The sequence below is a fragment of the Marmota marmota genome, unplaced genomic scaffold (genome assembly GCF_001458135.2).
Source record: "Marmota marmota marmota unplaced genomic scaffold, marMar, whole genome shotgun sequence".
Taxonomy (NCBI): Eukaryota; Metazoa; Chordata; class Mammalia; order Rodentia; family Sciuridae; genus Marmota; species Marmota marmota.
Window position 1 is genome coordinate 32,865,714 of NW_026000016.1, and position 14,530 is coordinate 32,880,243.

General features: G+C 39.0%; 1 protein-coding gene across 5 annotated transcripts in view; it reads left to right on the forward strand.

Moving 5' to 3' along the window:
* Nucleotides 1–14,530, forward strand: part of Ptpn14 (protein tyrosine phosphatase non-receptor type 14) — a 175,275-nt gene that overhangs the window by 85,818 nt on the left and 74,927 nt on the right. The window lies entirely within an intron of this gene.

A 14,530-nucleotide genomic window follows, 5' to 3' on the forward strand; every position in this document is an offset into this window, starting at 1 on the left:
GGAGATTAGGAAGGTAACTAAAGATGGATGTAAAATTAAGGAGGAAATGTTGAGAGAGTTTTGATTGTTCTGGGTTAACCCATTAGATCCCATCATTCTAGACATGGCATATGTATTAAAACTTAAATTGAGCAACAAATATGCCACTTATGATAACTTTGAAAATAAATATTATGTTTATATAGTTCTGTTCCTTTGAGAAAACTAATAGATAGATATTCACTTCACATCCTCTAATTTATCTATATGCATATACACCTACACACACATATATATGAAAATGTATATAAAATACATAAGCTCTAGATCATGATTTTCAACCTATTTTAATGCACCTATGTCAATTTCATGGAATAGCTGCAAAATGGAAAACTTGGAACTTAATGGGTTAAATAAGAGGGGACAGGAAGTAAACAGTAGAGAGAAGCTCTGGATATTGGCCCTATTCTGCTGTACCTTGGAGAAACCATTTCCATCTTGAATCACTTGATATTTCCCCCTCTTATTTGTAAATTGAGATATTTGTAAGAGTTCATAAAGTTCTGGTAATTTATAATTCTGTCAATAAAACAAATACATTTTTGTTGATATAGTAAGATTTATTTACTAGTAAGAATTTTCCATGAAAATGCCTCGGGAGACTCCTTAGCAAATGAATATTTCCAGCAGGAAAGGGAATCCAATAAACCCTCTACTTCCCCCACCCCACCTTTCTCTGTAGTGCTGGAAATTGAACCAGGGCCTCACATGTGCTAGGCCAGCACTCCACCACTGAGCTGCATCTCTAATGTGCTGCATTTCACCTTGGCATTCAGAGTGCTTCGGAAGCTAAACCAATAAGTGACATACTTATAGGAAGGCACAGTATTCTGCTACTTTTCACTTACATAGTTTGGTAGATTTTAAAGTTTTGAAATAAGGGTGCACTTGAAATTTTTATATATGTTTTTGATAGTCTCTTTTTTAAAAAATGTTTTTTTAATTGTAGATGGACACAATACCTTTATTTTATTTATTTATTCATTTTTATATGGTGCTGAGGATTGAACCCAGGATCTCATTGTGCAAGGAGAGTGCTCTACCGTTGAGCCACAATCCTCGCCCCCGATAGTCTCTTTTTTTTTAAATCAAAAACTTAGGGAGGCCCTACGCAATTCAGTGATATGCTGTCTCCAGATAAAATATAACAAAGGGCTTAGTGGTTAAGTACGCTTGAGTTCAATCTCTGGTACCAAAAAGCCAAAACGAAAAAACCAAAAGCATGCTGGTGTTAAATAGGTGTTGTGTCTGAAAATAGAGGCCATGGGTTAACTCACAGTCTGACTCAGAAAATCAAGTATGCAGCAATTTATCCATTATCATGATAATCATTTGAAGCACTTTGCACTTGTTTTCAAGTTATTTCATCAAGTCCTTCTTGTATAAGAAATGACCACCTCCTCCAATGAAGCAGTTTCTGCTGTTTAGAATCCTGCTTGGGTACTTAACACAGTGCTAGGCACACAGCATTAGGATAATAAGTACTTGCTGAAACTCAGCTCTTGGATCACTAAATTCAAGCCAAGTGACAAGGGCAAAATACTACAAATTAGTGCACATTGAAAAAAAAATATTGTAAGAAAAATGAAGTTTTGTTACTATGGAGAGACTTATTCTGTAATGTCTGATGTGGAGGAAGAGTAGTTGAAATGGTGCAGGACTCAGAAATTGTGCTTTGTGAAGTTAAAGAAAAAGAGTTGACTTAACTTAGAAAAATGAAGACTTACAAGGGCACAGTAGCTGCCTTTAGGTATTTAAAGACTTGTCTCTCTCTAGGGGGTATTCTGTTAACTCAGGAGCACAAAATTAGAGCCGACAAGGTGAAGTTCAAGGAATTGAAAGACTTTGGCTATTTGGTCCTATATAAGAACACAGTTTCTAATACTGAAGCCATATAAAAGTGAAACAAGACTTACAAAAGAATGAGATCTCTGGGAATATTGCAGCCTAGATGGCCTGTGTGTGTCTTATTGAGGAGGCCACTATATTGTGTAGGATGTTGGAATGGATCAGCGGTTCTCGGACCAGGGCCTGCTATTTTATAATTATGTGGATCATTTATGATAAATATGGATTCTGGAGCTTTAGCAGAAGTTTGAATTGGAATGCCTAGGGCTGGAAATCAGGAGGAGATAAAAAGAAATAGGACACCTCATGTGTTCAAACCTGGGACTAGGTGGATGAGTTAACCTCTAAAACTCTCTGTAGTCTTAGATTTTCTCAGAAAGTAAACTTAAAGCTGCATCATTTGAACAGACTGTCAATAATATTTGCATTTATAAACTGAAACAAAAAGTGTTTGGATTTCAAGGTTTGAGTTGTAGAATAAGAAGTTTGGGAGGTGGCTATTGGTTAGAAAGAACTTCTTTCCTTTTGCTTTAGAATTTCTTTCTGCTCAGCTAGTCTGGTCCATTTTAGATAAAGGTTAATAAGGGGGGAAAGAAGTGTTTTCCAATACAGGATTTTGAAATAAACTCTTACTGTCATGTAAGAAACGAAGAAAAAAGTTTTGAAAGACATTTTCAGACTTAAACTTTGGAAGTAAACTGTGGAGATTTCAGGCATAATCTGCTTTTTTGGGCAAATGATGTTTAAAGTTAGGAGTTGGGTTAGCATCAAGGAGTGTCTGTGTTTGTTTTTAGCATTCCAAAAAAAAATTATATTTTTTTGTCTCAAGGGGCCCAAAAATGGAATGTGCCAAGGGGTGTCATAGCAAGTGAAAGACTTAAGCCCAGGAGGTGGAGAAATAAGAGAAAAGAGTGTTGTAAGTAAAGAAAGTAAAGAAAGGAAAGTTGATAACAGGAGGAAAAAAGAAAAAAAAAAGAGAATTGTTGTGCTTGGGTTGCTGAGGGCCACCAACAAGGACCCAGGTGTGATTCCGTGAGTCTTGTCATGAGTTGTAGGGACGTGGACTAGAGTATAAAGGAGAGCTGGTTTGAACACAATAACATGTTTTAAATGCTGAAGTTTTCTGGGTTTAGTGTTAGACATGAATAAATGAGCTACACTCAAGGTGAAGAATCTATTAACAGTCAGTAGGAGCCTTTGAAAATCAGAGTTTTAGAAGCATCTAAGGTCTAAACTGAATTGCTGAAACTGCCTTCCAGGCAGAGTAGCCCAGGGGAAGCAGGGAGGTGGGGCTGGATTCCAGTGGCATGTTTCATAGGAGGCCCCAACAATATTCATTAGGAGCTGGTTAATGACTAACTCTCTAGCCCTTGGTCCCCTGTCATCCCAGGTGGAGATGGGGTCTGGCATCTCCCAGAGCACCTGGGATCCGCTGTGTCTGACACAAAACAGTTAGTCTTTGTGATGTCCGTCCCTCCGAGTAAGATATTTGCATAGATTAGAAATAAAAATCTGCCTTTGATTGGCAGGCAATGGGCAACCTATTGGAGGAGGCAAGGATTCAGCCATCTGTGCTTAAAAAATAAGCCTTTGTCTGGAGCCAACCAAACTTGTTTCCAGCCACACATGTTTGACTTGGTTTGGTTACTTCTGTTTAGGAGTAAAACAGGTTCTATAGCATTAGTCATGACCAGCCTTTTTTTTTTTTTTTTTTCCCCTATGAATAGGGGCAGAGAATCTAGGGTTAATACTCTGGGGTTTTGGTGTGTATGTGAACCTAAACACACACACACGTGTGTGTGCATGTGTACATGGGTGTGTATAATCTCAAGACATATGGGGGTAAAAGATTTTTTTAAAGTATTTATTTCACTTCTTGTCCCCAGATGGTCCCACCTGTGAAAATTTATAGGTTAACATGCTATCAGCAACTAAGCCAGGGTCTCTGTGGATCCTGCCTGGCCAGAGTCAGCCACCTGCCTGCCTCAGAAACAAGTAAATGATCTAAAAAGGAAAAAGAATTTTACACAGTTTGATTATACTGGGGAGAAGCAGGTACATTGTTTCTCCATAGGTTCTACAGAAGTAGTTACAATTTATAGAAACAAAAGTCAGATGATATGTGTGTATATGCATGTGTATTATGTATTATACATATGTATGTATAAATTATTATATACATACACATACATATATATGTATATGTATAAATACATTAATTAATATACCTAGGCAATGCTAGGTAATGCTCTGCTGCTGGGCCAGGGTAATACTTTTTAATCCTCAGAATGAGGAAGTTCAAGAGTTCTCTGTTTCAAATAGGGTGTTCAGAACAACACAACAAAAATTTGAGAATGATGTCGATTGCAAACTGTCTGATAAGGTGGTTGACTTTATTAAAATTATCAACTCCAAATCATTTTGAATTAGAAAATTGGGAGGCATTGCCTTTTTGACACTAATTTGTCTCCGTATGTCTCATCTCATCCTCTGGATGTGACCGTTGGGGAATAGATCTTTTTACGGCAAGGGAAGCCTGCCAACATCCATGATCATGTTGGAGAAGAAATCGTCAAGTCAGACCTTACCTTAAGCTGACAACTGAATGAGAAGACAAGAGATATCAGAAGGAGAATACACATAGGAGTACATATCAATGTGGGAACAGAGAAATTTGGACATTATTCAGAAGTGTGAAAAAACTGGCAAAAAGAACATACTAGCGGACAGATGGGGATGAGTCACGAAACCATAGGAATTAAAGAGATTAAGAACCACTGAGTTTTGTTAACTTCACTAAGATATATTACTTTGGGGCTTTAAAAATGTTAGTTTTCCCCCTTTGGTTCAGATGACTCAAGGGATGGGGGACCACCATAATTTTTTCCATTTTGCTTTGCTTCTCTTATTTCTTTTTGCCAGATTTTCTGATCAGCAAAGGGACTTTTGCTACAGTTCATTCCCCACCCCCCCATTATGCCCTCCTGACTCAAAGGAAAGATTTTTGTAATGTGTTTGAATGATCTGCGTAGCAACAGGCTCATTATAAACACATGGTTTTCAGATTTTTCTGGACCCAAAAAGAAGAAGAAGAAGAAAAAAAATGGTTTGTAAGAGGTGGAGAAATTCTTAGTCAAACAGAAGGATACTTAACAATTGCAAAGGGAAGCCAGAAAACTGCTGGCCACAATCATTGCTTTTAGTTTAGGTCTGGGATTTTTCCAAGTCTTCATCAAGTGAGGAAGTCTCTCTCTAGTTTTTTCAGTACTAAGGAGAACAATTTAAAAAAAAAAAAGGAATTTTTAAAGAATGAATTTAGGCTGTAGAGTTTCTGTTGCTGAGTGCGTGCATGGCTTCTAAAATTTTTCTCTACCAAAACATATTTATCTTTATACTATGCACTGATGAATGGTATGTTTGCCTAGTGCAAAGGAGCTTCTAATTGTCCTAATGAGCTCACATAACATTTCTTCCTTTTCCAGGACATGTTGCTAACTTGCCTGTTGGGTTGGGACTGTCCATCCTGTTAGGGATGATGAGCCCTCTACGGAATTTACATAGTGCCACTACTGCGGAAGCCAACACAGTTTCTCCCCTTGCCTAGGACAGTCTGAGTACACTGTTGTAAACTGGAGGAAGCCCCAGGGCTACGGGACCTGTGCCAGTTACTCTCCATCTCCGGGTGCTTCCTCTGTGTTTTCTGAGCTTCTCAGCCACCGAGGGCCTGCCCTGCTCTTAGGATCACTCTTCCGTACATCTCCAACTGCTTCAGAGTATTGGACTATGAGGCTGTAGTCTTGTCTGCTAGGCAATACTGCCTGGCAGTTATTACCTGAGAATCTTTAAAATGCTTAATCTCTGTGTGGGCTTGTATGGGGCATTCTTGAATGTTAGACGTGGTTCTTACCTGGGAAGAGCTGACTGGACAAGTTGTCTTTCAACCAACTGGAATAAATGCCCACATTTAAAGCTGTGCTGTTTACGTGCCATAATGAGTGTGAGTGCATTTTTTGGTGATAGTGAGTGACAAAGGAGTTAGGTGATTGCATTTTTAGACTGTGATAAGGAGGGGCCCTTTTCTTGCACTTACACGTTTAAGCCTGTGGCATATTGATGGCAAAGCCAGGTAAAGCCCTGCATCCCATGAAAGATGAAATGGTATTTGGTATATATATATATATATATATATATTTTTTTTAACTAGGTTTCAGGAAGCAGTTCCAATGACCTTAGAAAAGCTTTCTTTACCTTTCTATTGTTATAAATACCACTGCTTTTCCCCTTAGACTTTTGCAGTCTGCCTTGTGTGCTGATGCAGAGGAGTTAGTCTTCAACAAGGGCTCAGAGTGTCTATTTTCAAAGCCCTAATTATGGTAATGTTTCCATTTCCTTTTACAACACCCTTTATTTTGTTCCTCCGGTTCCTTTATTATTTTGAAATGTCATTTTAATGGAATATTTAAAGTTTACCCGTGGGCTTGGAAATAGGGACTCCCTTCAAGTCAGACTTAAGATTCAGCATGAATTCCCTGTGGATAATATAATTTGCTGAGAATGGCAAACCCCCTCCTGGCAGCCTGAGCTGGTGAATGGGAACTTGTTCTCCGCTGGCTACTGAGAGCAGCGTTGTCTGGGCCAGGCGCTTTAGATATTTTAAGATGCAGTTGATACTGAGATCTAATCTCAAACACTCTGTACAGTTAATGTTATGTATGATGAGAGAAGAGAGGAAATGCCTGTCTATAATAAACAGAGGGACCTCAGAGAAGAATTACTTTCCCCAAAGAACATTAAAATATTGATTAAAAGGTTATTTACCATTTGCATTCCTTTTTATTTCAACCTCTACTAAATACCTTCTGTGGTAGATATTTTGCTACTCAATGGGAATTTTAAAATAAACAGATCACAGTGCTCCCCACTCCTGCCACCAAAGAGCTGTGTCTTCAAGCAGCTTTTACTTCAATTCCATGTTTTTGATTTATTGAAGATGTATTTGCATTTGTCCTTAAAACTTCCATTACTGACCCTGTTCTCATCCTGGAGAAGGGTCTGTCTCTGCTTTGGTGAAGCCCTGGGAGCCGGGCAGGGGTTTCCCAGGACCAGGGCCAGCATTGTGGGTCTGAGACCTTTGCAGTTTGTTGTACATGGCCTGGTTCTCAGAATGGACCCCAAAGTGTTTTAGTTCTCCATTGTCACCATCTTAAAATTCTTATTTTTGAATGACAGGTCCTACACTTTCGTTTTGCCCTGAACTCTGCACATTAAGTAGCCAGCCAAGGGCAGCCCCCTGCTCCCCACACTTATTTGCCTCTGCTTTTTCTTGTTGTGGCCTTGTGATTTGTTCTTAGGATGGGTGGATCTAACCCTCATTCATATTTCAAAGGGAATTTTCATGTATTGTTAGCATTCAGTAATGCATCTGAAATGTTTGATTTGCACTCTTTGTAAAGCAAGAATGCTTCTCTGTGCTTTACCCATCAATAAAGCTAAGTTTATTTAAAAAAAAATGGGTAGAGTATACATCAAAGAAACCTTTGCCTTTAAGGTGATAATTTTATTATTGCATATTTTAATGATATGCTTAATGTGTTATTTAATGGTCTATTATTTGGAACAGGGTCTCGCTAAGTTACTGAGGCTGGTCTTGAATTTGTGATCCTCCTGCCTTAACTTCCTAAGTCTGTGATTATAGGCAGGTACCACCATGGCCAGCAGCTCCTTGGCTATCACAGATATAATCATTAATTCATTCCAAATGCTTCTTTATTACTATGACACTGTAAAACTGAAAAACATTTTCAACATTCAACACATGAAATATGAAATGTTTGGAATAGTGCATGGATTAAAATTCTTAAATGAGTTTTTTCAAAGGCTGAGTAGAATAGTGGTGATGCCACACTGCAGTGTTTACCTTTAAGGAATGGGTGGAGAGAGAGAGAAAAACAAACAGAAGCTGTGGGAAGAGATGTCATGTCAAAGCATGCAAGCTATGCTTTATGAATTTTTGAATGGCATCCACTATAGAGCACTCTTAAGATTTGTAGGGTTATCACTATAATGGGTGGGACTGGGAATAAAAATCCTGATTTTAAAAAATGGGTTTTAAAAATATCTTGGGGTAGGGAAGACAAAGGAGTAGATTCTTTAGAATCCTCTGCTCTACCTTTTCCCTGGAAATATCAGTGTTGGGACATTAAGTGGGTGGGGAGGGAGGGGGAAGGGGACAGATGCACTGTATCCACACATCAAAGGGACTCAGTGTCTGAGAGCAGCAGAGTCTGGAAAGCACAGATTCCAAGACCCTCTACCCTCCCTAGCCTGAGGATATTCTGATTCTTTGAGATTTTTTTTTTAGTTGTAGATGGACACAATACCTTTATTTATTTTATTTGTTTATTTTTATGTGGTGCTAGGGATCGAACCCTGTGTCTCATGCATGCTAGGCAAGTGCTCTACCACTGAGCCACAACCCTGACCCCTCTTTGAGGTTTTATGGAAGAATGTAGTTTTTATTCAATTGCCAAATTCAATTTCCTAATAGTAATAATGACACGTTGTTTGTTAGTATTTATGCACAAGATGCTGTGTTTAGCATCTTAAATGATTATCTTTTTCCAGTCCTCACTAAACCCTATGAAGTGGATGCTGTTACTAGCCCCTGAAAAAGGTATATTTATTATTATTTTTTAATAAATAATACAACTTTATTCTTAACAAATAGAGATTTGGGTCACCAAATAAATGGAATCTTTTGCATTATTTTTTGGAGAAATGCATCCGTCCACACACACCTCCCATCAACAGCTTATCAGAGTTAACAAGGAGTTTTGCTTCTGCTGAAGTGTCAGCAAAGAAATCCAGAGGACCAAAGTACCAGTAAAGCTAGAGGTTATTAACTGGTACCAGGAGGGCTGGTTCTGGTCTCCAGGTGGGTTTTATTTCACTGGGATTATTTTTGAAAGAATTGAATTGAGCTGCCTTACAGATAGGCAGATGCTGTCTGGCTTGGTCTTGTTCCCCACTCCCAAGGCGTTATAGTTGGGGATGTTCACTCCTTCATGTGACTTGTGTGGCTCTATAGGAATTTAGGTCACGGCTGCTGGTACTTGCACTTTCCATACAACGAGAAGTCCCTCTGAAGGCTTGGGTCAGCCGTACCTCCTCAGAGGCCTAGATGGTTTTATGCTGTTCAGTATCCAGCTGTCTTAAGATGCTAACTGCCTATGAGAGCATGAGATGGCTGAGCTGCGAGTGAGACTCTAATTTCTCTGTACATACTCACTTGAAAACTTTGTTCCTGTATAAGGAACCTTCCAGGGTACTAGATTATAGGTCTGTGTACTTGTTGGAGAGATGAGGCTCAACTTTTTCAGATTTTCTCTCTTTATTGCTTTCAGCATCTGACACATCTCTGAACACCCACAGAAGGTTTCATCCATAGCAAGGATACCAGGTGTTTTGTACCCAAACCTTGAACACAGCCTATGTAAGAAGGAACAGCTTGAGTCCTAGCGAGACACATCATTTTAACAGAATCAGAATGTTACATCTAAACATAAAACCCCACAGATCACAAGGCTGGTTCCTTTATTTTATAGGTAAAGTAATACAGAACCAGAACAACAAAGGGATTTTGCCAACAGTCACACAGCTGCTTAGTGACAGAAGCCTGGTTCCCAGTTGAATCCCTGGAATGGTTTTACAGGAACCAAGCATGCTGACAAGGGAGAGCCCATGGGTGGGTGGGGTTTATTCCAGCTCTCAGAGGACCCTTGCCAATCCTCCCTCCTCTGCCTGCAGCCACTGAGAGACACCATGGAATTGGGATGGGATGAGTTTTGTCAAAGAGAAGGAAGTAGTGTAGACAGAGGAAACAAAGGGTAGGGGGAAACAGGCACTTCTTTGAATGGAGTCCTTTAAATAGTGAGCATTATGTAGAGATTGGAACTCAGATGGGTTTTAATTAGCATTTTTATCAGTCATCTCCAGCTCTGGGTCCATAGTGAAAGTGCCAGGCTTTCATATGACACTAGGTCCTTTAGAAGAGTGGAAAAGTGAGACATTGGAAATAAACAGTAGAAAGGTGTCAGCAGGTGTCAGGTTTCCAGGTGTGATTATGAAATAGTGATCCTGCTTTCTGTTGTGGTTTGTGAAAGCCAAGGAGGAGTAATCATAGCGGGACGTGTTGCAACATGTTTCAGTTTACAGCCGCCCAACTCTTTTCAAGGTCAGCCTGTCAATCTTGTGCTTGCAGCTGGGGACAGTGAGTAGACATTTCCCCTGCTGTTTCCTGCCAGCATAAAAATGAGTTACTGCTATTCAGAGCAAAGCCCAGCAAATTTGACGTAAGTGAAACCAAAATGCAAGTCAGATACTTGATATTTCAATAGAAAATCCTGGAGATGAAGCAGTGTTAGAAACAAATGTTTTTGACTGGCACAAATATTTTGAAAAAAGAAAAAAAATTTTTTTTAAAGACATTGAGGATGATGACAAAGTGACAAAGCAATAGCTCTAAGGAAAACTTGACAGTGTCATTAATCGAGATCCCTGAAATAAATTCCCACTGTGGAAAGAGGCAGACTGATGAGGAGGATCTAATGGAAAAGTTGAAGTTTCGTATCTGCTGGAATTCTGTTCTGTATTTTTGATTGATTGCTGAAATCATCAAAATAACTAACATTTTGCCAGGTGTGGTGACGCACGCCTGTAATCCCAGTGGCTCGGGAGGTTGAGGCAGGAGGATTGCGAGTTCAAAGCCAGCCTCAGCAACAGCGAGGTACTAAGCAACTCAGTGAGATCCAGTCTCTAAATAAAATACAAAATAGGGCTGGGGATGTGGCTCAGAGGTTGAGTGCCCCTGAGCTCAATCCCTGGTACCCTCCCCCAAACAACAACAACTAATGTTTTGGTTTAATATTCAAGGAAAATAATAGGTAGAAATAGAATGTAGTATAAAATTAAAACTGCTATAGTAGAATGAACATAAGTAGAAACCAGAAGACTTCTCAGGTATTTATTTCATGTTAAAGGTCCATGTACTCTGCCAAATTCAGTCTCTTTCTGTATAATTAGTCAGACATGGTGCTAGCACAACTATTGAAGGGATTAATTTAGGGAGTGCCTGTCACTGTGTTTGGCATATAGTCTTCAGAAAACACATAATTTGATACACTGGAAGGTGGTGAGTAGCTGATGCATCCCTCAGGTACATGTGGAGCATCCTTTATTTTAATATTTATTTTTTAGTTGTAGTTGGACACTATACCTTTATTTTATTTATTTATATGTGGTGCTGCGGATCGAACCCAGGGCCTCACGTGCTAGGCGAGTGCTCTACCGCTGAGCACAACCCCAGCCCATGTTGAGCATCCTTAATCTGAAAATCCAAATATCTGAAACCTAAAATGCACTGAAATCTAAAATGTTTTAGAGCATTTCAGATTTGGATTTTCATATTAGGGAGGCTTGACTGGGTAAACTCCATGAAAATATTCCAAAATCTGAAAAACTCTGAAATCTGGAAAGCATTTCAGACAAGGAATATTTAACTAGTATCTAACAATTGGCAGAAGATTGTCTCCGGCCCACATCAACCAGAAAACTATGGGAAAGAGAGAACATGCTAGGAAATGTAGTTCAGTCTAGTCACCTTGAAATGTTATAATACTACCAGAGAGCTTAGTGCATGAGTAATGATGAGCAAACCTCATATCACTCCACAACCTGTTTTAATAGAAACTACTCAATTAAGAACAAATTTGGTAGGAATTCCAAAAAAACAAAATTAGCCCCCCAAAGACAAAAGTTTTGATATAATTGAAGATGCGTTCAGATCTGACCCTTATATTCTTAGGTACTGCCCAGAGCAGAGGTGAAGTTGAGAAAACTAATTCAAGGGAAAATTTTATTTTATCATAAACATAGATTTCCTAAGGAGGTTCCCTATCCTCAGCCCTGTCCCATAGGAAGGAGCAGATTCACTGCAGAGTGTCCAGCTGGTCTTGCATCCTGTGCAGAACATGGACACACTGAGGTCATCAGGTATGTGTGAGGAAACAGGATAAGGTGGGTGCAGCGGGGGAGTTCCCAGATGGTCAGGCAGCTAACTGTTCAGGACAGTGAAGCCAGCGGGGATAGGCCAGGATGATCTGATGCTAATCTTGAAGCACTTGTAACTTGAAGAAGGTGTCATCTGAAAAGATAAAGTGATTCTAATGAAAGATTATTTAAGGAGATGATGGACTCTTGGCAAGTGATGATTATTAAAAAACAAAACGGAGTCGGGCATGGTGGCGAATGCCCATAATCCCAACAGCTCCGGAGGCTGAGGCAGTAGGGCTGCAAGTTCAAAGCCAGCCTCAACAACTTAGTGAGACCTTGTCTCTAAATAAAATATAAAAAAGGGCTGGGGATGTGGCTCAGTGGTTTAACCCCTGTGACTTCTATCCCAAGTACCCCCCCATCACCACCACCATCACAAAAAGCAACAACAACAACAAACCCACAAAACCCCTGAAAAAGTGGAGCCTAGTGGTGCTTTAAGTGTCATCTTCAGACTGCCCACTTCAGAGCCCTCTGCAATGTTTTATAAAATGTCAGTTCTTGAAACCTACTCCTGGCATCCTGAATTAAAATCTTTCTTTAAGTAATGCAATAGGCAATTCTTTCTTTTGTCAGTTTCAGCTATAACTGATGACTTATTGTTAGTAGGGTGATGTTAGAGACTCTCAGGGCAAATTTTGGAGAGGAAATTGCAAGGCAGAGGAGATGTCTGGTTTAGACTGAGAAATTTAAAGAAGAGTTGGTGTGCTTTTGATTTAGTAGAAGAATTGTGCTAAATAAATAATTCTGCTAAATAATTCCTGGGGGGTTCCAGAATGAGCAGGATGAAGAACCCAAGATTTGGACTTTGGGTCACTTTGTGCTTCCTGTCTTTCAAACTCTTTTTAGCCTTTGATTTCAGTTTCTATAATGCATAATACATTATGCATAATATAGTGTATAGTATGTTCCCTAAATTGGTTTTAGTAATTTTCTTGCCTTTTTCTGATTTTGTTGTTGTTTCTGTATGTCAATCAGTGTAAGAGTAAATAATAGGTAAATTTAGAGATATTAAAATCATTTCAACCAAAGTTGTGAAAACATTAAAGTTTCTTTTCATGATCACACATACCTGTGTTTTTATGATGTGCAGACTTTCTCTAGCAGTACTGAAAGCATTGTCCTGAGAGCTAGTATTCTGGCAATTTTTCACAAAAAAATTCACTCTAATGTAAAAACAACAACAACAAAGACTTATCTACAGGCAAAAATATTTATCTGCAAGCAGTTGAAAAATACTAGAAAAAGGAAAGCTGTATTTCAAAAGGGCGTCGTGAATTATTTAATTACTATGCTCTAACGTACACATTTCTCCTTTCTGATTTAATATCATTATTTGCTAATTGAAGACATTGTATAATTAAAACTAGATATAATTAGAAAACCCATTTAGAGTTATGAACATCTATAGAAGAAATGAACTACAGATAATCTTTTTTGTTTGTTTGTTTGGTACTAGGAATTGGGCCTCGGGGTGCCATACCCCTGAGTTATACCCCCTGCTCTCTTTATTTATTTATTTTAATCTTGAGACAGGTTCTCTCTAAGTCATTGAAGCAGTTCTTGAACTTGCAATCCTCCTGCATCGGCCTCCTGAGTCACTGAGGTCACAAGCATGCACACTGTGCCTGGCTAGATATTCCTATGTATTGCTCTGTGATACTTTCATTTTATACACACGCACGCACGCACACACAACTATTTTACCTCTCTTTACCCTTAGGAATCAGTTCAGGTTTTGATCATGGGGAATGGAACACATTTTTAACTATTTAGAATAATGTTTGTGTGATATTACGAAGGAGGCTCACCCGGGCATTGTGCAGATTTTAGTATAACAGTTTTCATTTAAGAAACAGAATTTGGTAGTGATGAGGAATAGTAGAAGTAATGAGATGAGATCTGTCCTTTAAAAAAAAAAAAGACCTGAACAATTGCATGATTATCAATCAGAGCCCACAAAAAAAAGAAGCCCAGGCAGCTGCTTCTGGAGTGGCATCCCCGGTCACCCCCCTTCCCTGTTTCCCCAGCCAGGAAGACTGTTTTCTGCCCTGTGTTGGATGACTCCAGCTTCATCTACAATGAGTTCAGTCTTTCCTTGATTTTCAAGTATTTTTAATATCTGTTTCTGTTTCCAGCCACACTTTATTTTTTCTGTATTAAAAATGAACGGGTTTAGGAGGTGTAGCTCAGGGGTAGACCAATCTTAGCAAGCATGAGTGCCTGGATTCAATCCCCAGCAAAAAAGCATAAAACAAAACAGAACAACACAATATTCATTTTACTTTTTTTCTTTTTATTTTCTTTGAGATGTTAGGGATTGAACCCACGACTCCCCACTTGTGAGGTGAGCACCCCACCACTGAGCTACATTCATGCCCATCCATGCCTTTTGCTTTTTAATTGCTCTTTAATGTTTCTCTTACCTTTGGATGTCTGGTGGGTTTTTTTTTTGTTGTTGTTTACTTTGTTTATTTAGCTGTTGTTTCTATTGTTCTTGGTTATCCGTTCATTCCCAAATCCTTGAAAAATT